The sequence below is a fragment of the Amphiura filiformis genome, chromosome 5 (assembly GCF_039555335.1).
Source record: "Amphiura filiformis chromosome 5, Afil_fr2py, whole genome shotgun sequence".
NCBI classification, from domain to species: Eukaryota; Metazoa; Echinodermata; class Ophiuroidea; order Amphilepidida; family Amphiuridae; genus Amphiura; species Amphiura filiformis.
This window is the reverse complement of record NC_092632.1, coordinates 25,174,001-25,200,023: the sequence shown is the minus strand read 5'-3', so window position 1 is coordinate 25,200,023 and position 26,023 is coordinate 25,174,001. Positions and strand designations below refer to the sequence as shown.

The window sequence follows — 26,023 nt, the reverse complement described above, 5'->3', positions numbered from 1 at the left end:
AATATTTTCCCATTTTCACAGACCAACTGTGATGTTTTCATGCATTGTAAGGGTTTATTAATGATCAAAATGTATTATCTGTCAGCCAATGTCCATGATCTAGTCAAAAAAGTAAAGAAATGTAGCCCCCCCCCCCTCCCTGCAATATGCCAGACTCCCTTTGGTTCAGCCACAAAAGTCATCTCAATGTCACAACCTTTGACGGACCAGTGCATAAGGTGCACAAAAGATAGAGAAGTATATTTTATGCATCTAAAAGAGTGTATTATAAGTTATCAAAAATGGTAGAATTGGGTTTTTAATTTTATAGTTTTACTTTCAAAATTGAACAAGAAAGAGGGTAATAAAACCAAACTTTAATGATGATTTCAGGTGTAGGGCTATAATACATAGTATCCTTTTTAAATGCCAATATCTCAACAACTAAATTTGTTATGACTTTGGTATTTATTGCTTTATGGCTATTAACCAGCTAAATTTTTAATTAGCAGTAACAACAAATTTGATATTTACTTTTTGTTTTGATTTCAGCGGGGTCATCATATGTCACAAGATTGGCAACGGTACGGCAACAGCACGGGAGACCGATTATAGCCACCCCCCGTGAATCTAATTTTGTTACTACTGCTGCTGATTAAAGATTTAGCTGGATAGTGGCCTTATGCAAACTATAAAAATTCAAAACAAATTATACCCTTTTAATATAATTTAAAAAAAATTACTCTTTCATATGCAAAAAAGGACACTTCTCTATAGTGCACCTCATCTACCGGGCCATCAAAGTTTTTAAAATATAGACAACTTTTGTGGCCGGACCAAATAGGGGGTCTGGCACTACGCAGGGGGGGGGGAGGGGGGGGGGGGCTAATAATGTTTGGTTTGTTAACTGAATTATAGACATTGACAGATAATTAACACATGTTAAGCATTTGAGCATCGACCCTTAAATTGCATGGCAATATCACCATTGGTCCGTGAAAATGGGGATATATTTTGTTCAACAGCACGAGGGCCTGACTTTGACCCCCTCTGAAACTAAAACAAAAATATAAATATAAATATCCCATTGTTTTTACTACGACTCATTTATGACTAGCTAGTAATTATCCATCTGTAATTTTTAGTTTGTACCTTAGCCACTATGAATCGAACACACATATAAAATCAGGTGTAATTTATATTTATGACAATCTTCATGGTCTTGTTTTATTTTACTTCGTTAGCCTCCATGTTGTCAGGTATGGTAGAAGGTGTTACGAGTCGTACTTGACTCAAGGCCAAAATCACCTTTTATCCGAACTCACACGAATGCACAACACAAATACACTGTTTGATTAAGCTAACAAAATCTAAGTCTTTCATTGAAAGCCAGTTATGATTGGTACAATATATGACAACAAATGCACATACATGATAATCAAATATAATCACTCTTTATCTATTTTGTACTTAGCCAGCATGCTTCTTGGCGATCATAAAGTTCTTGCAATGTTCTGGACGACTGATGTAATATATCCTTATTCACTTGTCCTGCGAAAATCAGCGAAGTCCAGTGAACACTTGAGTTTATGAATATCCTTGCGTATGAAATCCTCACACACAAATGGCGTTGCTTTCTCCTTGCGTTGCTTTCTCCTCCAAACTTAACTCCTTGCGCTGCTTGCTCCAAACTCAACTCCTTGCGCTGCTTTCTCCAAACTTGGTGCTATTTCCACCTTTCACACAATATCTTCAGGAAGCAGGACTGCGATGCAGTTGTCCCCATTTATTTTGACAGTTGCGTTGAATCAAAATACCAGACTTCAGCAAGTCGACAGAAGAATATATTTCCTTTCTTGGAAGAAGTATGTTCTTTGACGTATTCTAGATCTTCTCCGACAACACTGGCAAATAGTAGTACTTTGACTACATAAAATATTTCTGGTTTGCAATTTCCTTTCTTTGAAGGAATTGGACTGTAAGCATATTAGCTAGCTAGCCCAGATCAACACTATCAACTGTCAAGAAATATGTTTACCTTTTCTTATATATCAGGCCCTGGGAAATCCCAAGTATTAATACACATGATGAGAACTTGGAAATTCCCAAGCCTTAATTATAACATTAACCTTTCTCATTACATCACTTCCTGAGGGGAAATCCCATTACATCATCTTAACTTTACAATCTCTAGGGTATTCCCATATGATCCAAAATTAAAAATGATTCAATTTGTTTTTGATCAAGTTGATGCAAGAAAGGGAATCCTAAAATGTCTCATAAAATAGATTTTAATTGTAAACAAAGATAAATCATCAAATTAAATTACTCAGGGCACATCACAAAGGTCATAGCTGATTTAGTTGCTGAGATATTGTCCTTTAAAAAAGGTACCTTGTAAAATAACCTACTATGTACAATTTAGCTCAAAATGCTCAAGGTCGCGAAATTTTTGGCCAAAAAAGTGAATTTGATTTTTGTTCTTGTGACCTCACCTTGAGGAACACAAACGGTACCCATGGTCAAATTGTAAAACAACATCCAAGAGGTTGGGTAAGTATCAAGTACCATGCTTCAATGAACCTTTGAATTTTTAGAAGTTGTATATTATGACCATAATGACACATGCCTCCATTTTGTTATTTCATCATTTTTTAGCCATATAGAGTTTGGTCATTTTGGGTCACATGGTTATCGGTTTAATGTATTACCAATTTTTTGTGCTCATTTGTTAAACGATATCTGCATACAATTTGAAGGTTAATAAAATTGTTCCATAACATTCTAATACTGCAAACATGAGTTATTAAGGATTTTAGTGGAATTTTGGGATTTTGGCTGCCATCTTAAGGAAAAATTAAGGAAAAATCGAGGTGGCCCGTAGGCTTTTTTTGTATCCCTTTAACCCAAGCAACCTATGTGGTACGTATGGTTCTGGTAAGGAAAAGTGTTAGTTTTTTCCTGGGATGGACCTGTCTACTGAGGTTGATGAACGAAACTAGTGTTGTATACACCCATCGCTTGTAATGTGCGATTACCAATATGACCGATGTACTTGATCGTACTTCTAAGCTCAAAAAATATAATTGGTCTGTGTCACGTCATTAGTCATTAAGTAAATACCGGTAGTTACTATAACCTTATTATGATGAACTATATAAGTTAAAATTAGACAGTTATGTGTATGCTTGTACTTGATTCCAGATTTCGAATGGATATTTCACGTGGGGTAGTAACAGTTCTGCACCAGTTCTCAAAGACATCAATTTGGAAATACCCTATGGTAGGAGTCGAACGCCAATTTGATAACGAAACCCGTGTATTTGGTAAATTATCATTTAACACATAAACGACTAATTCAGCATGTTCAAGCCGTTACCAAATTACCAGAGTCGATAATTAAATGTATGCAATGCGTGTTAATTTCATCACTTTATTTTCACTCGTGATATTGAATGATCTAATTTATGAGGTGGTAAAACCATTTCAAAGAGCTTTAAACAAACATTATCTGTATTTGCCTTGAAATTATTATAGGTGAGCTAACGATGGTTGTTGGGGGTGTTGGAAGTGGTAAATCGTCGTTACTATCTGCCATTCTGGGAGAAATGACAACACTTAAAGGATCAATAACATTTGGTACAAAAAGGTAAGTTATTCACTCAAAAACTATGTGTCCCGCTGGATCCCTTCCATCATGTAAATTGTTTACATGCAGAGTTTTAGATGAGGTGGCTCGTTGGGTGGGGTGTCAAAGTTGCGCAAATATGTGAGTTTTTAGCTTTTCAACGTCGCTCATTTATTCTGGGAGAGTTATGTGTTCCATTAAATATGTTCCATTAACACTAGCTCGTGGATTTTACAACAGCATTCCCCAATGTCACAAACAAATGTGCATCTTTCATTATTACATGGTCTTATATAATCATTATCATGACAGAGGCCTAGCTATTTACACAGCTGCTGCAAAAAATAATTGTAAGAAATGGTATGTTATACGACATACGATTGGCGGTCAAAAAGTTCGTAGAACAAGGTATGCTACTTTGTCTCACGGTAATGTATTTGATCTCACTTGAAAGCCTGTTCCTCCAACAGATTACTGCAAAAATACATCCCTGTATATGGGAAGCACACCCTGTAAAGGAAGCCTACGTCCTTGAATTCACAGGTACTTTTAGAAGTGAACAAAGGGTCATCATGGAAATTTCTTCCGATGGTGGTGAAAACTCAAAATGCAATTTAACAAGGTACAGTTGCTGTGAATGTTGATGAAGTCCTTAATATTCTACAGCAAGGAAATGGTCCTTCGAATTCAAGAATGGAATGAGCGTACTTGAAATGTCCAAAAGACTTGCTGACGTCACCACTAATAATATACGTGTTGGTACAGTGGTATTGATAATGCATAGAGAACCAAACAAGAAAGATGAGATATGAAACAAAATATGACAACTTTTTTTTTTTTTAAAGTTAAAACGTTTAGGTATTCCAAGGTTTCTTCTAGATGGGGTCCCAGAATCTTCATGCACATCATTGATACAAATTGATATAGTCAGGTCCACACCTTATATACACTTAGAATGAGGACCGAAACAAGTTTCATATATATTTGGCTAAAGGTGATAAGACATACATTTATCACTGGAATTATGTGTCAGTTCAGTGGAAGCGCATGAATCTCCCACCCATAAGAAGATCATCACTCGGTCCCTATAGTGCAAGGTCGTCATCGCTGTTTTCTGAGATTCAGTGGATACTCATGATAGCAGATCATTTGCCAAATGAAAGTACAATCATAGGCATTTAGGCGACGAAAAAAGAAAACCCTGTTCTACAGGCCCGACCGACCCAGATTCGAACAAATTGGGGAAAAAATGTCCTGTACAAATGAATGCCGACCCAAATTTAGGAAATTTCAGAAACAAATTTTTTTTGTGTATTTTCTCAAATTGCAAATTATTTACAGATTTTGGTGATTTTTTGGGGTCATTTCAAAAAAAGAAAAAGAAAAAAAGGCCGACCGACCGACCCTACTTGAAAGGTCCGTCCGCCCGTAGAACAGTGTTTCTTTTTTTTTCGTCGCCTATCATACAATTTTGATAGCAAAATTGTGGCAATCCATCAAGTGAAGAAGTGAAGTGGAACTGTTCTCAGATTGTGTCCTGTACCCTATTCTCAATCTGCCATTAAGAGGTACTACACCCCTCGATGAATTTTTGTCTATTTTTGCATTTTCTCAAAAACTAATAATACAGTGGTAACAAAAGTTATGTATACTATAGGGGCAAGGAATCCAATTACTACACTGGAATTTCAGTGACCCAAGAGAAGTGGTTCGTTATTTATGATAAGAAATAAGGTACCGCTAGGACGTACCTCACTTTTTATCATATGTGACCTCTCAGCACAACTGAGCCCGGAAGTCGCCAATCATCATTTTTGAGATATTCAACCAAAATATTCTGCTTGAAATTAGCTTTAAAATGATGTATATAATGTCTATAGTATTTGACATTTAAGTAGTGAAAAATCAATAAAACAGTCAATAAATCCTTTGTTTCATATTGTTTATTGTTAAGTTCAATGGAGCATATCTCAATAGTGGCACTGGCGACATCCGGGCTCAGTTGTGCTGAGGGGTCACATATAATAATAATAATAATAATTTAATCTTATATAGCGCATTACAAACAAATCTCAATGCGCTTTACAAAGCATACATAAAAGCATAAACACATGGCAACAATATTTAAATATACAGCATTAAGATACGAACTAACATTTTAAAATTAATAAAGAAAATAAGTTGATGTATATTGCACAGTTACGTCAGAGGCGAGCATAGGAGGACAGTAGCTTGTGAAATATACAACAATAAACATGCAAAACCAAAGCCAAAAGAAACACAAGATGCATATTTCACACAAGGAGCAAAACAAAAAAGGCACACGCAGAAGCAGCAAAAGTGGAAATGTGAAATAGGCACCAGTGCAAGAGGCAAGAAAATAGAAAACATACAATGCATATTGCACAGAAAATGGAATGCCTTAAAGCACAAAAGAACAAAACAACCAACGTGGAATACGCATAGTAGGCTTTAACAGAGGAAATTTAAAATTTAACCATATACAAAAAAAACAAAATCAACTGAATCATTAAAATTAATTACATGCATGCAAAATTTACATAGTAAAAACTGGTTTTCATAGCGTTTTACAAAAACAAACATAAGAGCATAAACACATGGCAGCAATATCTAATATACATAAATAAAATACAAACCAGCTTTATAAAAATGACTGAGGTAAAAAGTTGATGTATATTGCACAGTTATAAAGATGTGTGAAAGTCCACATCAGTGGCGAGCAAAATAAGGACAGATTAACAAGTGAAATATACAGCAATGAAAATACAAAACAATTATAGGTCCATGCCGCACAGTGTGTCGCGTGTGATCTTTAATGGATCACAAAGTGAGCAAAAAACATAAACGACACACCAATGCAGCACAGGATTGCACAAAATTATTCTAAGCGGAAATTACACACTATTTTTTTTTCTTTTTGAATAATACAACAAAAATGGCAAACAAAATAATTGACAACATTAATACACGAAAAATACTGTTCATATACAAAATCAATGATATTGTTGTGACAATTCCAAATGATAGAAGATCAGATAACAACAATAATAATGAGAGCCCTGGACTGAGGGGAGAGGTTCCAGAACTTCACCCTGCAGTCAATATATTTCATACAACAAAAAATATGAGCGAAGATGGTATGGCAACCTGCGAAATAACAAACAAAACTAGTAGAGTGACCGGCACAGCGAATATGCGATGTAAGATGCATCAAAGCATAACACTCACACATTAAAATAATATATTGCACTGCAAAATTTTCATCTCGATGAAACATGTATAAAAACAGCCATGAAAAGACTGAGGGGAGAGGTTCCAGAACATCACCCTGCAGTCAAATTAATGAAATTGCATAATATCACAAAACACACTATTAGATGATGAAACAATATATTGCACAGCGAAAAATATAAATTGCAATCATGCAGCAATGTGACCGGCACAGCGATATCTTGAAGAAAATTGCGGCAACTTCATGGATAACAACAAAACACAATATTGCTCAAGAGCAGGACTGAGGGGAGAGGTTCCAGAACTTCACCCTGCAGTCAAATAATTGAAATAGCATAATATCACAAAACACACTAATAGATGATGAAACAATATATTACACAGCGAAAGAATACAAAATGCAATCATGCAGAAAGTGACCGGCACAGCGGTATATTGAAGAAACACACATGAGCGATGATAATATAGAACTTAGGGGAGAGGTTCCAGAACATCACCCTATATGCAATTTCACAGAATTGCAATGGCATAATAAAAACACATTTCATAAAATAAAATGATGTAAGATGGCGTAGCAGATGAAAACCAGCAAACACAATTCTAAACTGATTGATTGAAATGTTGGATGAAAAGATGCGTTTTCAGCTGCGATTTAAACATACTGGTAGAAGATGCTCGCCGAATGTGAATTGGAAGAGTATTCCACAAAGCAGCAGCTGCATAGGCAAGTGATCTTTTACCGTAGAATTTCGTAGCATAAGACGGTATACTCAAGCGAAACTCTGTGGACGATCTCAACGCTCTGGTTGGTACATACAGCTCAACAAGATCTGAAATATATTCAGGTGCCATACCATTCAGGGCTTTATATGCAAGAAGCAGGATCTTATAAATAGCTCTCTGTTTAATTGGCAACCAATGTAGCTGTTTTAGCGAAGGTGTAATATGATCACGTCGCGAAACACGAAGAACAAGACGAGCTGCTGTGTTCTGTACCATCTGTACTTTGTGTATGTCACGATCTGGTAATCCAAACAAAAGGGAATTACAGGAATCTAGCCTTGATGTCACGAAGGCATGTACTAACTTAACGGTGGCATCCTCTGTCAGGTAGCTGCGTATTTGTCCGATCTTTCTTATACCGACTAAAGCTCCTTTGCACACGTTATTTACATGATCACTCATACAAAGATTGGGATCCATGATAACGCCGAGATTTCTTGCGCTGGTCGACGGATGAATCGTAGCATCGCCGATCTTGATGGACGGCTTCCAAGGTGATTTGTTAAACTTGGAAGAGCAATAAATGAGCTCCGTCTTGCTATCATTCAAGACAAGCTTATTCAATCGGCACCACGCTCGAATATCAGCGATACAGGTCTCGATTTTCCTGATGGCTTGAACGCGATCTTTAGGCGGGAACGTCAGATATAACTGTGTATCATCAGCGTAGATTATAGTCTTGATGCCATGAGACTCGATGATATCCTGTAGTGGTGCACTGAAGATGGTGAAAGCCAGTGGGCCTGCTACAGATCCCTGTGGAACGCCGCATTCTAAGACAACAGGATCAGATGACACATTCTGTATGACGACGGACTGGGTTCTGCCGCTGAGGTATGATGCAAACCACTGCAGTGCTTTTTCTTTGACGCCGTAGCGAGTAGCAAGCCTGTCGAGCAGCTGATTGTGGTCAATGAGATCAAAAGCAGCGCTGAAGTCGAGCAATACTAGCAGAGCTTCCTCGCGTTTGTCAAGTGCAGCTAAGATGTCATTTTGCACTTTGACAATAGCTGTCTCCACACTGTGAAATGGTCTATATGCAGATTGTGCTGAAGCGTGAAGATGATTGTCGCTAAGATATGTTTGTAATTGTTGCACAGCGCATCGCTCGATTACCTTTCCCATAAATGCAAGGTTTGAAATCGGGCGGTAGTTAGAGAGGTTGTTGATGTCCAGATTTGATTTCTTCAACAGGGGTATGATACGAGCGTGCTTTAGCGATACAGGAAACATTCCAGATGTCAAAGACGTGTTGACTATCTCAGTTATCAGCGGTAGTAGCTCATCAAGGCACGATTTGAAGGTGCTAACAGGAAGTGGATCTGATGGACAAGACGTAATAGAAGCAGATTTTATCGCTTTCAAAACCTCGTCCTCTGAGATACGAGTAAATTCACTAAAGGACGTTGCACACGTCTTGTTTGCCTGCACATGTGTTGAAGACTCGATGGTGTTCAATCTATTCTGCAGCTTCTTGATCTTGTCGCTGAAGAATGTAGCAAACAAATTGGCCAAGTCTTTTGGGTTCTCGTAATCTGGGAGTGTACGAGATGCCTTTGGCGATGTAAGTTTATCAATCACACGAAACAGATCGCGTTGGTTAGCATCCCCGATCTCATTACTGTGAAATTCAGTCTTAGACTTTGTCAAAAGTTGTTTGTATTCTGCACACTGCTCCTTAAATAAATTCTTTGTCGACAGTCAGACCACTTTTCAACCACTTACGCTCTTGACGCCTTTTTTTCTGTTTGGCTACTCTGAGAGATTCAGTGTACCAAGGTGCGTGTGGTCGCAGCGCAATCGTTCTTTCCTTTTCTGGAGCATGCTTGTTAAGGACTCCAGACAGCTTGTCGTCATATCCAGTGACCATTGAATCAAGATCACCAACTGAGACAGTAGAGTCCACAGAAGATTGAACATCCTTCCGGAAATCAGCGTCATTGATTTTGCGTAGAGAGCGAGATGTAATAAGCTTCCTACTTAGTCCAGGACGAGTGATGTTAACAACGGACTTCACGGCAAAGTGGTCAGATGGTAAGCCTCTGTACACAATCACAGATCTAACAAGGTCGTCATCATTTCTGGTGATCAGAAGGTCCAGAGTATGACCATCGATGTGGGTAGGTTCCTTTACATGTTGTTGAAGGTTACCAAGTTCAAGCATTTGAAGAAAACGTAATGCTTCGCGGTCATCCACGACATCAACGTGGAAATTGAAATCCCCGGCCAGCAAAAGGTGATATATACTGAACCGCTTGTCTTGAGTCACTGAAATTTCAGTGTAGTAATTGCATTCCTTGCCCCAATAATATACATAACTTTTGTTACCAGTGTGTTATTATTTTTTGAGAAAAATGCAAAAATAGTCACAAATTTACCCATTTTGTGGTCCAGGCATGGTCCCCAGTTAGTGAAACCTATTTTGAGAATTTCAAGTCCTACCCCATATACCAGGTTTGCTGGTGATCAATACTAGTGAGCCTTCACTGAAGAGTTGCTCGTGGAGCAATCGGAAGACATCCATTTTGTTGACATAGAAGGTGTCCTGAAAATGTGCATTGTCTTGCGACGGGTGCATTAAGGTGTGCAGTGACCATGTTCAAGAGTGAGACGGAATGAATTTGGCTAGTACCCATTTAAATACCTTATTCTACGAAGTTATTGGCCGCACCTCGTATATACCAACAGAATAAAAATCAAATGGAAATGGCCCCATCTACCCTGTCATATGTTGGATGCACAATATGCTCATCATCAATAATATTGTTATCCCAACCGTATTAGAATTATTAGTTTCAAAAGTTATACGTGTCACATAATTACAGCCATGTCTTTTGTATGACTTTTGTGTTTCAGAAATGAGATTGATTCACCGTCTTCTCCGGGTGTGGCTTTTGGAGCACAGAAAGCGTGGCTAATGAACGCAACATTACGGGATAATGTGTTATTTGGGATTCCCTATAATCAAGGAAGGTTTGTATGCTGTCATTTATTTTCAATATCAAAGATAACCAACCATTAGTATCGAGAGAATCATACCGTCCTCTTTTGTGTTCTGTATTGCTTATTCTCTTGACTAAGGAGTAAACAAAGACGATTGACTCTCGAACCATCAAAGGAGAAATGCGTGTTAAATGATTTCATTGTTTTTAATATCTTGATCAGATATCGTAAGGTAATAGACGCTTGCGCCCTGAAACCAGACATCGACATTTTACCGGGTGGTGATATGACAGAAATCGGTGAAAAGGGAATAAACTTGAGTGGTGGCCAAAAACAACGCGTCAGTGTTGCAAGAACAATGTACTCCAATAAACCTATTGTGTTGCTGGTAAGTTTAATTGTGTCGGAGAAGTTTGCACACATAGGGATGCAAGGTGAAGTAAAAGTATAAGAGTTACTGCAGGAGTATTGTGCACAAAGATAAAGATGTAGAGACTTTAATTATCTAAAGGGTCTCTAGAGACCTTAATTATCTTAAGGGTTGTCTGAAGACTATGATTATCTAAAGGGTCGCTGGAGACTATGATTATCTATCGATAGAGACGGGTAATTACATGTAAATTGTAAAATGATTTGTATGATTTCTTTCTATATGTTTATAGGATGATCCGTTGTCAGCATTAGACGTAAATGTAGGAGGTCATTTGTTTCGTGAAGGCATCATGGGAAGGCTACGGAAGGCAAATCGGACTGTGGTTCTGGTAACTCATCAGCTGCAGTATCTTCAGCAAGCTGAGAAGGTAGATACTGGTTCCGTGTTAGTTGTATTTGAATTGGTAAATGGGATGTGTTTAGTAGATTAATGTCGTCTTATTGTGTTTTGGCTCTTGAAACTGTTTTGATCATAGATTATAGTAATGAAAGAAGGTCAAATCACCTTCCAAGGAAACTTTGATGACATGGTGCGTTCAGATCCGGGGCTGTACCAAAGATGGCATCAAGATGTAATTGCAGCCACTGAATCGGAATTATCGGATGGCTTATCTGGAGAGGAGTCAACAGAGGAAGAAAGGCATATTCTCCGGAGACAAGTTGCTGAATCTATTTTGAAAACTCAAAAGGATCATAGTAGGAGTAAATCTACCTTGGCTATGGAAGGTAATGTCTGGTCCTTTGTGTAGAAAATAGTGATCTTTTGACACTACTTTGCGTAAAATATTATCGTAATATATAGATGATTTGTTCAATTGACGATTAGAACACAGTGAGTATGATACTCGAAATCGACTGTTCATAAGATATGGATAAGCTTACCAAATGTTGGCACAACTGGGAACAACAGTGTTTGGTAAAATTGATAAATTAATGTAATTATCAACGAGATATTTTTAAGCCGATAGTTGAGTTTTTTATAGTTGGACAACGTGTGAAAGGAAGAAGAAGAAGAGAAATACTTTTCTCGGGTGCGGTTTTGAACCACCGACCCCTCGGGTGCCAGACACGTTGTAGCTTGTGCCAAGCTTTCCGCGACCATATGACTGTTCGCACAATGACGCAATCGCATCACGTGGGAAACCTGCTTTGTGAAGGTGTTATTAATCCTAACGCCCTAGCTGCTTTTTGGCGAGGGCGAAGGAAAGAAGAAAGAAAGAAAGAGAGAAAGAAAGAAAGAAAGAAAGAAAGAAAGAAAGAAAGAACTTTGAAAGAAAGAAAGAAAGAAAGAAAGAAAGAAAGAAAGAAAGAAAGAAAGAAAGAAAGAAAGAAAGAAAGAAAGAAAGAAAGAAAGAAAGAAAGAAAGAAAGAAAGAAAGAAAGAAAGAAAGAAAGAAAAAGAAAGAAAGAAAGACAACTTTTTTCTTGGTGCGGTTTTGAACCACATAACTTTGGGTGTCAGACACGTGCACGGGCCTAACTTGCCACGGAGGTGTAGCTTGCCAGGCCAAGCTTTCAGCGACCATATGACTGTTCACACCTTAACGCAATCGCATCAAATGGGATACCTGCCAGTATATGCTTTGTAAAGTATGGTTTTGTGATGTTTAGTACGGTCAAGGTTATCATAAATAATCAGGTTTCAATATTTTAATATGTTCTGTGGTAAGACAAATTGACTTAGGATGCATAAATTGGTAATTCATATAAACGTAATAGTACAATATATGATACATATTAACAATAATATTATTATAATCTTATTTCACAGAATATTCAAAAGGTAAGCTCATTCAAATAGAGGAGCTGTCTCGTGGTTCGGTTTCTGCAAATACGTATTGGTATTATACTTGCAATATGGGCATGTTTTGGGCGCTTTCGTTCCCATTTGCACGTATAATGCTAGAATCTTTCAACATAACAAGAAATTTCTGGTTGTCGGATTGGGCTGAAGCTGGACTTGACCCAAACAGAACGGTCAGTATTTGGGCTTTTGTCATTCCCGATCTCTCGGTGTAAATATAGGATTAGGATATCGATATATCTCTTATCTTTTATCATGAGGACCGATTTTACGAAGTTTGGCTAAATGTAAAGCTTCGTAGGCCCGTGGGTTACAACTATCAAAGCGTGTTTTTTCATGAAATTGACATTTAAGCTTAGGAGGCAAGAGAAATAAAGGCTTTAAATGTTTGAACATTTGTTATTATTATATATTAGTTACAATTGCCTTATATATTGGTCTTGACGCTTACTGCCTATGCGTGTCAACCACGTTTATCTATGGGCTATTGATTTTACTTATAGCTGTATAGTACCTATCGATCTATCGAAACTTCATTTAGGCAATTTTTGGTGTAGATATTAGGATTCCATTTTTCTAGTCATGAAGGGTGATAACCAAAACAGCATCTTTAATTTTAACTCTTTATCATTTATCTGCCGGAAGGCACTAGGGTATTGAAATTTCACTCAATGGTTTTTATTCAATGTTTATTTTCATGTGTGTATTTTTAAGGTTGGAGATATTAACCAAGAGTTCATAGGTCCGTACTTAGGATTTGCATGTGCATGTTTTGTGACGCGGATAGTCGCATCTATTAGTCTACTGTTTTCTACGTGGAATGCTGCAAAAGATGTGTACTTACGAATGCTGCGAAATCTTACGAAAGCACCAAACAGGTACAGTAATAACCGTAGTGAAAATAAAGACATTCCGTCGTTGTATACTACCCCCTCACAGTAAAAAAAAAGGGAAATGGGAATGGGATATTCAATTTGAAATCTACCATACCTTTGTGGAAGAATTTTTAAAGAAAGGTTTTCCACAGAGGGAGTATTTTTTTTTTCAAATGGAATTGACTAGGATTAACTATATATTTTGAAACAATATACTCTTATATTGCATACCCATATACTCTTATATCGCCTACTACTGAAGTGAGCATTTCCAAAGGAAATTTAAGTTAAGTTTAAGTTTATTCTATATCAATTCCATACTCCCTTTTTAGCTAAACCTTCCACAGGGGTAATGTGGACTTCAAATGGAATGGCCCAATGTATAGCTGACTTGACGGATTCGTTGATGACAACATGAGGCCAGTTTGTAAAACTTTCTTTCTGCTTCGCCTGGCAAGGTAGGCCCGTGCACGTGTCTGGCACCCGAGACTGCCAAGAGGTCGGTGGTTCAAAACCACACTCGAGAAAAAACGTTCTCTTTCTTTCTTTCTTTCTTTCTTTCTTTCTTTCTTTCTTTCTTTCTTTCTTTCTTTCTTTCTTTTTTCTTTCTTTCTTTCTTTCTTTTTTCTTTTCTTTTCTTTTCTTTCTTTCTTTTCTTTCTTTCTTTCTTTCTTTCTTTCTTTCTTTCTTTCTTTCTTTTCTTTCTTTCTTCTTTCTTCTTTTTCCTTCCCCCTCGCCACAAAGCAGCTAGGGCGTTAGGGTTAACCAAACAAACTGTACAATAAACTAGAATGGTGTCCATATATTATGTGTGTTCGTGTAATGTCGTGGGGTAGGTGGGATGTCCTTTCGTGTAAGTGAAAGTGTGCTTGCTTCTGTTCTACATAATGTTTTCTATTACTTTGCCGTTTTTCTATAGATTTTTCGACACAACACCAATCGGTAGGATACTAAACAGATTTTCAAGTGACACCCAGATTATTGATACAGTAAGCATGCTTACATAGACATAGTCCCAATATTTTGATAAGGAGGGATGGTCCAGAAAGGTGAAGCCTGTACAAGCTGTATCAAAACGATTGGTACCCACCAGTTTTCATTGATATATTGGATTAGTGTGACACAACAAAATTCAACTAGATCCAAATAGTTGGTAGATTACTTTTATGACAAATCATAAACTATACATTCTGGACATTTTGAGAATATCCAATGTTGCATTTGGAAGAGGCGGCTTTACAATAAACATCAAAATTGATGGGTACCAATCACTTGAAACTCACCTAATATGTTTGAGCTCTTCAAACGAACTTCACGCGCATTTGTCCTATAAACGTATTCTGTCGCCAAAAGGGGCTGGGTTCACTTTACTTCAAGAAAAAATGTCAACCCCATCCCCCATGTCAAAATGAAAATCTACGCCACTGCCTACTAATTCTGTTCAATTGAATGTACCATGTCTATTTGACAAGAAAAAGCATCACAAGCATGACAGTTTCAAATTTAGCTAAGTCTTGTGTATCCTGAAAATATAGTTATTAACATGAATGAGTGATGTACATTATAACACCAGTCCGACGACCAATGTCTGGTAACTTTGAAGTCAGCCTGGTTAAATTGAAAATATTACATGATCCCAAGCACAATCAGTAGAGCCTCTCTTTTGGAAAGAATGCGTGTGAAGCGCGAGAACAATTTTGTTGTGACTACAACTTTGGCCAATATTAAAACGACACTTGAATAGTCATGGTGATTATAAGACCCTCTAGTTTTGGTGTAAAAAAAAACAAAAAATAATGAAAACTCAGTATGTTCATAATCCCTATTCTGAACAAATGATCGCCCTTTATACCAAAGTGTATATATTTTTATCATTAACCGTACGCGTACACTATTTATTTATTCCTTACAGAAATTAATTCTTACACTCGGGTCGCTAGTTCACTACTTTTGTACATTCGTTTTTGCAATCATCGTCAATTCCATCATAACGCCTATATTTATCGCAGAATTCATCCCTATTACTGCCATTTATGTCGTCTTAGCTGTGTACTTTATTCGCAGTTCAAGGTTTGTATTATCATTTGAGACGGACACTCAAGATAAAAACTCAGTTTAATGTATTTAAGGCTTCTTATTAGATTATTGCAAATCAGTCAATATTCTGATAACATCATAGTCATATTCTATGTTACAATAAACAAACAATACCAGCAATTTGCCAACAGCCGTATGCTATCTCATCATGATAAAAACAGATGTCCAGATGCACCGGCATCTAATACCGCAGGCTAATATAGTTGCTATTATAACATTATCATGATGATACTAACGACACAAAAAGTAATTGACAAAGAATCGCACTCAGAGATGATCTCATTCGGCACGTTAGTGCTCTTGAAACACCGGCAGTTGCTTGTTTTCTGTCTATTTGCTTAATTGGCAAAAAATTTCGACATCCCTGCATACGCCATGGCTGACGTTTATGAGTTTTGGTAATTCGTAAATACAAAATCACGATCCGCGACGCTCTAAGATGAATTTTGTTCTTTAATCTAGAGAGCTTCAGCGATTAGACAGTGTTACGAGATCACCAGTATTTGCCCATTTCTCTGAGACTCTAGGCGGACTAACAACATTACGGGCGTACAGGTAACTTATATTTATACTTCTTATTTGACGTTCAATATTAAATGCAACATGTATTCGTTATTTCATATGTTTCAAGTCCTTTTTTATCTTCTTTTCGTATTCATTGGTTTGTTCTTAAAATACAATTTACACTGTACTTAGCTTACGCTTTCATTTTCCATTTCCGTACAATTTCTTCATATGTTATGGCCAATACACTGAACTTAGTTGACGCGCTCATTTACCATTTCCGTACGCTCACTCAGAACGCTACTGACCACCATCTACCACAGTGGTGTGGAAATACTTTCTGAGATACACCTTTTAACTTTGAAATTAATTTTCTCGGTCGAATAAAAAGCAATTATTGTATTTTTTCAGTAATGTCAGATAAAACCATAGTACTTTGCTGTACCTTTAAAAAAAAATCCTGGTGTTAAAATTAGACATGAAATTGTTTCTTCTATATCAAGATTTTTGATATTTACAGCCCTGAACTTTGAGCTTTTTTCGGTGTACACTTTTTGCGTTTCGAACTAATATAGTTCGCTAAAGAAAGATTTCCCCCACCTCTGTAAGGCACATCGTGCGAGTCTACATATAGACTATATATTATATATTTTTTAATCAATCTGAAGTGAAAAATGGTGAAATCAAAATGAAAATTCTGACAAAATTATGATATATAGCCCCGATGATGTGCGCTAGAGAGTTGGGAAATCCTTCATTAGCGAACTATATTACTTTGAAAAGCTAAAAAAAATGCTTATGTGCCAAGTTGAAGCATGATAAAATCTTACACTAGAAGCCTAAATTTCACGCCTAAGTTTGATTGATAAAATGGATTTAAAAAAATACAGTATCAAGCATTTTGTCTGACATTTACTGAAAAAAGGTCATTATTACTTTTAATTTGGCTGAGAAAATTAACTTTAACGTCAAAAGGTGTAACTCGCTTTCAGTGCCTAATTAAATGACTGAGTGGAGCTTGTATAACAATAGCCAGTGAGTGACTAGTGTCCTGAGTGCTTTTTCTTTATTATGGTCATTTATATTTCAAGGGAAGAGAAGAAGTTTTTGACACCTTGCTCAAGAAAATTGATACAAACAACACAGCTTTTCTGTATCTACAAGCTGCCTATGGATGGCTAGGACTACAAATGGTAAGCATTAAAATATATCACTTTTTTTTGTAAAATTGGTCTGTTAAATTGTTGTAAATTTCATTGAGGATACATTTTCAATATAATCATGCTTTGATTTTTATCGACCCGTTGCCCAAAAATGCTTTACCAAATTACCATAAAACACATTTTTGCATCAATATTAAGTTAACAGTGGATTAATAACGTGTAGCATTTGTATCAAATGTGTTAATTGATTTTCAGAGTATATGCGGTGGGTTTGTTGTACTTGTCGTTGGCTTGACAACTCTACTTCAAGCGACAACTTTTGGAAGTCTGGATTCCAGTTCAGTTGGATTAGCTCTTAGTTACGTGCTCATGGTATGTCTGTACTCGTCTTACGATATCAAAAGCTTTAAGCTTTCAGGAAATAAAATCCATTACTCAATTTAAGTGGAATTACTAGTATATCCAAAGATATCCACGAACGTAAAAGGAACATATGTTACATCCACCGTGTTCATGACAAAGATGGACTGCTATAATATTGTTTTTGCAGTGTGCTACATGCATCACAATATTTCTTTGAAATATATACATATTGTTGTCAGTATCGCTCAAGCCTAATTGGAGTCAAATATTGCTCATGTTGTTTGTCGTCATCAAATGCGCATATTAAATAGCTCATTTTCATATTTGTTATTATTGGATTATAGCAAAAAATATAACTTAACGGAGAAAACGGGGATCAATTTCACCATTATTATGTTTTGGTGAATCCAAGTGTGTGAGACGTCGTCTCGTCCAATATTTTAAAACTCATAGCTCGACCAATAAATATGAGCCCAATCGATCCAATGTTATATCAAACTTGGTATGTTGGTAGTGTTTAAGAAATGTATTGCTCATGTTGTGTGTCGCAGCTTGTTTGGTAATGATTGCTAAAGCGGGTATTTATAGCTTCATAATATTTTTTATTTCAAAAATCGATCATCACAAAATTATTATTGGCGTGGTACTGTGTGTTACACTAGGATCATTGTGCAATCTTTACAAATATTTTTAGACATCTATTCTCTTTTACAGTTATCATCACAGTTAATCAACTTAGTGCGATATACTGCAGACACTGAGATGCAGATGAATGCAGTTGAACGTGTACAATACTATGCAGAAGTGCCTACAGAAAATTATGGAGGTTGGTTTGACATTTTTGTCTTTAAATCTAAGGATATCAATAACAGGTATAACCAAACAACGGATATTAAAATTTGTAATGCAGTTTGACGCTGACACTGGAGTGCAGATGAATCCAGTTTTACTTGAATGTACCTACATAATATGGAGAGGCTGTGTAAATTACCGGGGTACATTACTGTGTACATTAATCATCATAATCTGTTTGAACCAAAGGCAGCATGATTATCGCAATGCGTATATCACTGAAACCACTCTCCGCGGTGTGCAAGATAAATGTGTTCAAAGCTTTTACAGCAAGCTGGTTTATTTCTTATGTTGGATATCTTTGTCGCGATTGATACGCATGAAATCATGCTCCGTCATGTTGGTGCCAAAGTTTTGGAATGTATCCTATTTCACTGAACTGCCGTGCATGTTTGTTTGTTTTTGTTTTTGCGAAAACAGCAGATTCAAATACTGCAATCTTAAAAATGGTCTTTCACATTATGCACTATTTTATACTGCGTCAGCACGACATGAAATACAACATGTACGCGATGACATTATACTCTGTCATACCCAAAGATCCCACTAGATGCGGAGGCTCCACATTGTGGAACGTCGTTTGTTCAAATTATCTGCTTGTGTGAAAGATATACAGCGATGGATGGTGGCCAACGAATTTAAATTGAATGAGAAGAAGAAGAATGAGAAGAATGTGTGACATTTTCTATGAGAAACATATTACTATTTCCTGCGGAACATCGGGGTTGCTTTTGAAGAGATAAATTAAGTCTATGGACGACTATGTAACACAACTGATTAAAAGGATCACATTCCATCATCGCAGTTTTGGTAAACACGTCCTTATCATGCTTGTATTGCGGAAGATACCGTGCAGTTATTAGATCTCTTGTATGAAGACTAGATTATGGTATTTCTTTTCATGATGGCATAACATAGAAACACATTGAACACCTTCAGAACAAGACAGACATATCTTTAAGAACTGTCAGCACGGCAATTCTAGACTTACTACCAAAATTAGCCTGTTATGTTGCTCAACGCAAATATAGACATTAAAATGTGCCTGCGTGTCTTCAAAGCTCTGCACATTTTGCGGGAATGTACTGCCACTGTGGCCTAAGACACATCATACCATTTACCAAAAATCAAGGATTTATGTAGGACATTCAGAGAATTTAAGTTTAGCTATTTGGTTATTCACAATTTAAGCACTGTAAGGTTGACGTCCTAGGTGGATGAAATGAACTGATTGTGATATTCGTATGTTTGCAGCATTGTGGCACTATACAAAAGTGTAAAATATATGAATGTACGAGAGGGTGTATATATGAAAAAAAAACATGGTGGTGGTGTGTACAAGGTATATCAAAATGGTTGGTACCCATCAATATCCACTGAGCTTGGCCAAGACACCCACATCAAAATGCAGTTTAACATCCACCATATTTGTAGATTTGTGTTAAAAAGGTCATAAACCTATAATTTGTAGTCATTTCAAGAGCACCTAATGGTGAATTTGGAAGAAGCAGGTGCTTCATTAGAAATCAAAGCTGATGGATACCGATTGGAGGTTAATGACTGCGCATCAGTTGCTCGGAATATCCCGAGGGGCTGCGCCCCTCGGGATATTCCTCGGTTCCAAAGCACAATGTTTAGATATTTCACAATACCCGAAAAATAACTGATGCGAAGTCATTAACCTCATTCATAACCGTCACTTTTCACTTTTTTAATTCAATTTACGTCACATTTTCTTCTTTTAATTTGAAAACAGAACACAACTTTAACTTTATCTCTCGTTTTCCCAGTAAAAAATCGAATAGCCCATTAAGGAAATACCGATAGCGACCAATCACACTAGCACGCAATCATGCGATGTCCAAATACGGCTGCCAGCGTCCGCGTAAATTATTCGAACGCGCAACACGTCACGTAACGCGGTCATTGTAGAGCGTACTTTTAGATACGTCACGAGACGCCGTCATTATACCTTTTCAATGACCTGCATTTGCGTCCGCGTATTATAAGTTATTATCTGTGATTGGATCGCACTTGCTGCGTATATTAATGAGGTTATGAATCATTTTGATACACCCTGTGTGTGCAATTTAAGGTGCGTTTAAGTGGTGTGTGTATGTAAAATACTATTTTAAATTAAAAACATCATCACGGGAATCGTATCGGTACTATTTCAGTTATTTTTGCTTGTTTGTTTGTATGTTTGAAGGCAAGAAACCTCCATCTGATTGGCCTAGTCGTGGTGCAATCCAAATTGAACACGTATCTGTGCGTTATGATGAAACTCTGCCACCAGTGCTACAAGATGTTACTGTATGTGTACAACCTGGTGAAAAGGTTAGTACGACCGTATATATATAGATAACTCCTGGAGAAAGTGTTATATTAAAGACAAAAACTGGTTTCATTCAGACTATTTAGTAAACATGGTTAAGGAATACCACTAATATTTTATAAATTGATCTAATTCACGGCTGTCAAAGTGTTTAATTTTTGACTGAATAGCTTTGATTAATAATCAACTATTTGGCATATACAGCCAATGCATTCTACCAGCTATTTCATATGGGGCAGAATCGTGGCTTCTAACATCAACAATGGAAAGAAAACTAGCAGCAGCCCAGTACAACATGGAAAGAAGCATATTAAACATCACCTACAAGTTCAAGACATCTTGGAAACCATCAAAAGTAGAAAATGAACCAGGGACGGCCATATCAGCCGCAGATAAGACAATCTTTGGAGCTCAACACTCACACATTGGACACCTTATGGGAGGAAGCGAAATAGAGGACGCCAACGGAAGCGATGGAGAGACGAGCTGCAAAACTACTGGGCAGAAGTGAACTGGTACCAACAAGCACAAAACAGAGACACATGGAGACATCATGCTGAGGCCTACATCCTGCAGTGGATTGATAATGGCTGAAAAGCAAAAAAAGTTTTAAAAAGCTGATTCACAGCTGATTTGTTGTTGAATTCAACGTGACATATCTCAGAGCAAATGTCTGGAACTTTTCAATGCGAACCGTAAACGAAAATCGCAAAAGCCACGGAAGTACATAATTATCTCATATTCCGTGCAGATTGCACCTTTGTCAGTTAAGGATAAGGGACGCACCGTTAGATTTCTATATAGTCTGACTAGAAATTTTCTGAAACAAAATCACCTTCTAAATGGTAAAAACATACAATTCTGCATCTATCACTAAAAAGGTAACTTGACCCACCTAACTGTGAGCCAAGTAATGCATGAATTAAATAAATTAAAAAAGGCTGACCAAATATCTTCAAGTAGAAATTAGCCGTTCCTTTATGTGTTTCCAATTTTTGCCGACTTTGCTCTGCGCTTACTAGAAGGATTCATCAGTTCTGAAGCGGTTTTGAACATGGTGTTTCAGCCCACAATTTACAATTCCGATAAATATTTACCACGATTCATTACCTTCTTCTTGATTTAATCGATGCGGCTATTATAGAATCGCGTCAACTTATTCTGGAACTTATGATTGAGTTCAGATATCACTACTACCTTACAAGTTACACGTGCTAAGCAGTGTATGAGGGTTAAAAGAAAGCCTCCAATTAAATTATGATATTCTGTAAATGAACTGATCACTATTGCAGGATTTCCGATCTTATAGGAGCATTTTGGGAGAGGAAGCGAAGTCTCATATAAGTAAGGCACGCCCAATGCTCGAACTCCCGCCGATCGTATTCTCCCGGCCGACAACGCAATGCGTTAAACCGCCCGGCCATCTCACTCTCTGTTAATCCAGAAACAGCGAGGGATTGGTACACTCGTCGCAAACAAGATTCAATCATCTCTTATTACCATTTTCCATATTTATCAACATAATATCGAGATCATGTAACGCGTCAAAAAACAACAACAATTATATTATGTGAATTCAGTCAAATTAAAATTGGAACTAACCTATTATGTTTGAATTTAAGTAAGTTCATTCTCATTCATTCGTTACGTTTGTGACGTGTTTCTTTCAATTTTGTGAATTAGGTCGGAATATGTGGCCGAACTGGAAGCGGGAAATCTTCGCTAACGCTGTCGTTGTTGCGAATAATTGAGACATTCAAAGGTAACTAAGATCAACTGGTGTTATTACTCATTTAAAAATCGGCAAATTTAAGAAGCAAAACATACAACTGAAGAGAGTATGTGAACATAAAAGAATGTTTTCTTTTTTCGTTACTTTTGCGCAGGGAAAATAATCATCGATGCCGAAAATATAGCTTTGATACCTCTGACGACTCTAAGACAACGATTGTCAATCATACCACAAGATCCTGTACTATTTACAGGAACAATAAGGTTACTATAACTCTCACTTTTTCTGGCCTACCGTAAATTTGGGGAATTGGCCATGCCCCCAATTTGATTTTTTTTGGTCCCCACTTATACAGTGAAAATCACTTCGATGTCCCCATAATTACGGTTTACCCCCTCTCTACCCCCTCCCAGTCTCTCACCCAATGGCCCCATATTTTGCATATTTTGCTCTCACCGAATGGCAAAAATCATACTCTCACCTAATGACCTCATTTTTTATATTTTCCTCTCACCAATTACCCCTTACTGTGAAAGTTCCAGCCCCTACACCTATATCAATTTCATATCCCTGATTTTTGCACGATCAGACAAAACGGGTCTCTTGGATATGGTAAAGAAATTACATTTTCCATTGAAGTCCCGGAAAAGGTATTTTATTCGGAAGGGAGGGGTCATACATTTTTGAAAGAAAAATAGGGGGTCATAACATTTTTTTTATGACCAAAATGTAGGAAGTCACAAGATGACCACAGATAGAGTGTTTATTTTATTGATTTAAATATAATTTTAGCCTGTTTAGGGGTAACGTGTAACGGTGGTGGAGGGGGGTCATAATATTTTTGTTGTCAAAATAGGGGGGTTTCAATTTTCTTGACGCCGACTTTTGTAAATTCGGGACCCCCTTCCGAAGAAAATAATAGCCCCCTAAATTTTACTGTAAATTTTGAAAATAATCCATCAACTTCTATTATTATCTTTTTCAATAACCGATTTAAACTTTCTGCATAGGACAAATTTGGACCCAACACGTAGCAAATCGGATAAGGAATTGTGGAACGCCCTAGAAATAGCACAACTCAAGCCTATCGTTTCTGAATTCGACCTTGGTCTTGGTAAGGTGCTAAAACCTGCTAATTGATTATCTTCGTACATGATACAAAAATAGTTTTTATTTCACTTTTACCATTACATTCGTAACTGCAATTAATTAATGTAAGGTGTGCAGATTCCAATCTTCGTAAAACAGTCAGTAGTATCATTTCCGTTTAAAAACACTCCTAAAATTTACACCTAACGATACACGCTGAACCTTATAATAAACGTACATTTATTGCAAAAAAAAGGACGTTGTCGCCCAAAACACTACAGTAGATTTTCTGGCTTAAAACTCAATTCACTCATGGTTAGCTCTAGAATCTTTTGATAACTAGTTTGAGGAAAATATATCTGCATAAGTTAAGCTACGTTAATCATATAAGAATGATAAACTTCAATTTCATATTTGTAGACACACCCGTATCAGAAGGTGGTGAAAATTTCAGCGTTGGCCAGCGACAACTATTTTGTTTAGCTCGAGCTTTTCTCAGGAATTCCCGTGTACTTATCATGGACGAAGCCACGGCCTCAATCGACTACAGCACGGTGATTATAATGCGTTATTTTGTATTGTTTTATATGATGTGTGCCTCGTTATTTTACTTGGATGTGTTATTATGTGATAAGGTTTTAGGTTATCAGTGTGATGACATTTCTGCTATCTGTTGGGGAGGTTATTATAATTACCGTCAGCAGGTATAAACAAATCACGTGATGACCTAGAGAAGATTACACAGATTCGCACCAATGACAATAAAGGGGAATATAACCGTATTCGATCATAATTATTATTATTCTTCTTCTTCTTCTTCTTCATCTTCTTCTTCTTCTTCTTCTTCTTCTTCTTCTTCTTCTTCTTCTTCTTCTTCTTCTTCTTCTTCTTCTTCTTCTTCTTCTTCTTCTTCTTCTTCTTCTTCTTCTTCTTCTTCTTCTTCTTCTTCTTCTTCTTCTTCTTCTTCTTCTTCTTCTTCTTCTTCTTCTTCTTCTTCTTCTTATTTATTATTATTATTATTAGTAGTAGTAGTAGTAGTAGTATTATTGTAATTACTGTTATCTTATTTCATTTTATGTTTTTTAATTCAGGAGAAGTTACTGAAAGAAGTCGTTTCTTCCGCTTTCAAAGACAAAACTGTGCTGACAATCGCTGTAAGTTTGGTTCGTGACCCTAGTTCCGAAATTTCCACTAAGAATCTACGGAAAGCCATATCGGATATGTTGAAGGATGATGCGGAACAGTGAGAAGTTGTATGTATGATGATGAAGACGTTGAATGATGAAAATAAAATGTTGTATAATGAAGAATCACGTCCGTCGTTTTTCTCAGGCGGTGCAGTTCTCGGGTGATACTGTATTTTGCAGTAGGGAAAAATAAAATATAGTAGGCCTACAAATACTAATTTTTAATTGTAGATTTAACCTATCTATTTTTGTAATTATTATAGAAAGCTAGAGGAACAAATTTAGAAACATTTTTGTTGTTATTATTTTTTTATTCTTCTTCTTCTTCTTCTATTATTATTATTATTATTATTATTATTATTATTATTATTATTATTATTATTATTATTATTATTATTATTATTGTTATTGTTATGTTTGTCTTTCAGCATCGCGTGTCCACCATACGTGAATCAGACACAATCTGGGTTTTAAGTGATGGTGAGATCATTGAATGCGACAGCCCTGGAAATTTACTGGCGACAGAAACTTCGGAGTTCTACACAATGGTTCAAGCTAACAAATAAGCTTATGGCATTGAATTGGTTAATATTTGACTTCATTAAGGACCTATATTCATATGTTAACTCATAATATTACGGGTTCATTTTAAATCGCCGTTGGACAAGTTTAGAATGACCCTTAAACCCCCTAAAAACCCACTAATTGTTATGAATTCCCGTCGTAAAAGCCTATCCCACAATGTGCACAGGGAAGTTGTTCCACAGTCTGGGCCCTAAAACAGTAAATGACTTGTCCCCAAAGCATAGTTTAGTAGTTGGGTATAGACTATGCCATAGAAAAAATATATATTATTATTATTTAATCATGATGAACGCATTCCGTTGAAATCAAAATTATACTGTTTATTGTTTATTAAACAAGTTGAAATTAAAGTGTTCAATAGTACAATGGTCATAAAGAGTTTATATAATTAGATGATTAGTGACAATAAAAGTTATTGAAT

At 36.7% G+C, this 26,023-nt stretch overlaps 1 pseudogene; it reads left to right on the top strand.

Annotated features, from left to right (window-relative positions):
• The window catches only part of LOC140152086 (ATP-binding cassette sub-family C member 9-like), a 55,561-nt pseudogene extending 29,867 nt beyond the window's left edge, over nucleotides 1–25,694 (top strand).
• The last annotated feature ends 329 nt before the right edge of the window (nucleotides 25,695–26,023 follow it).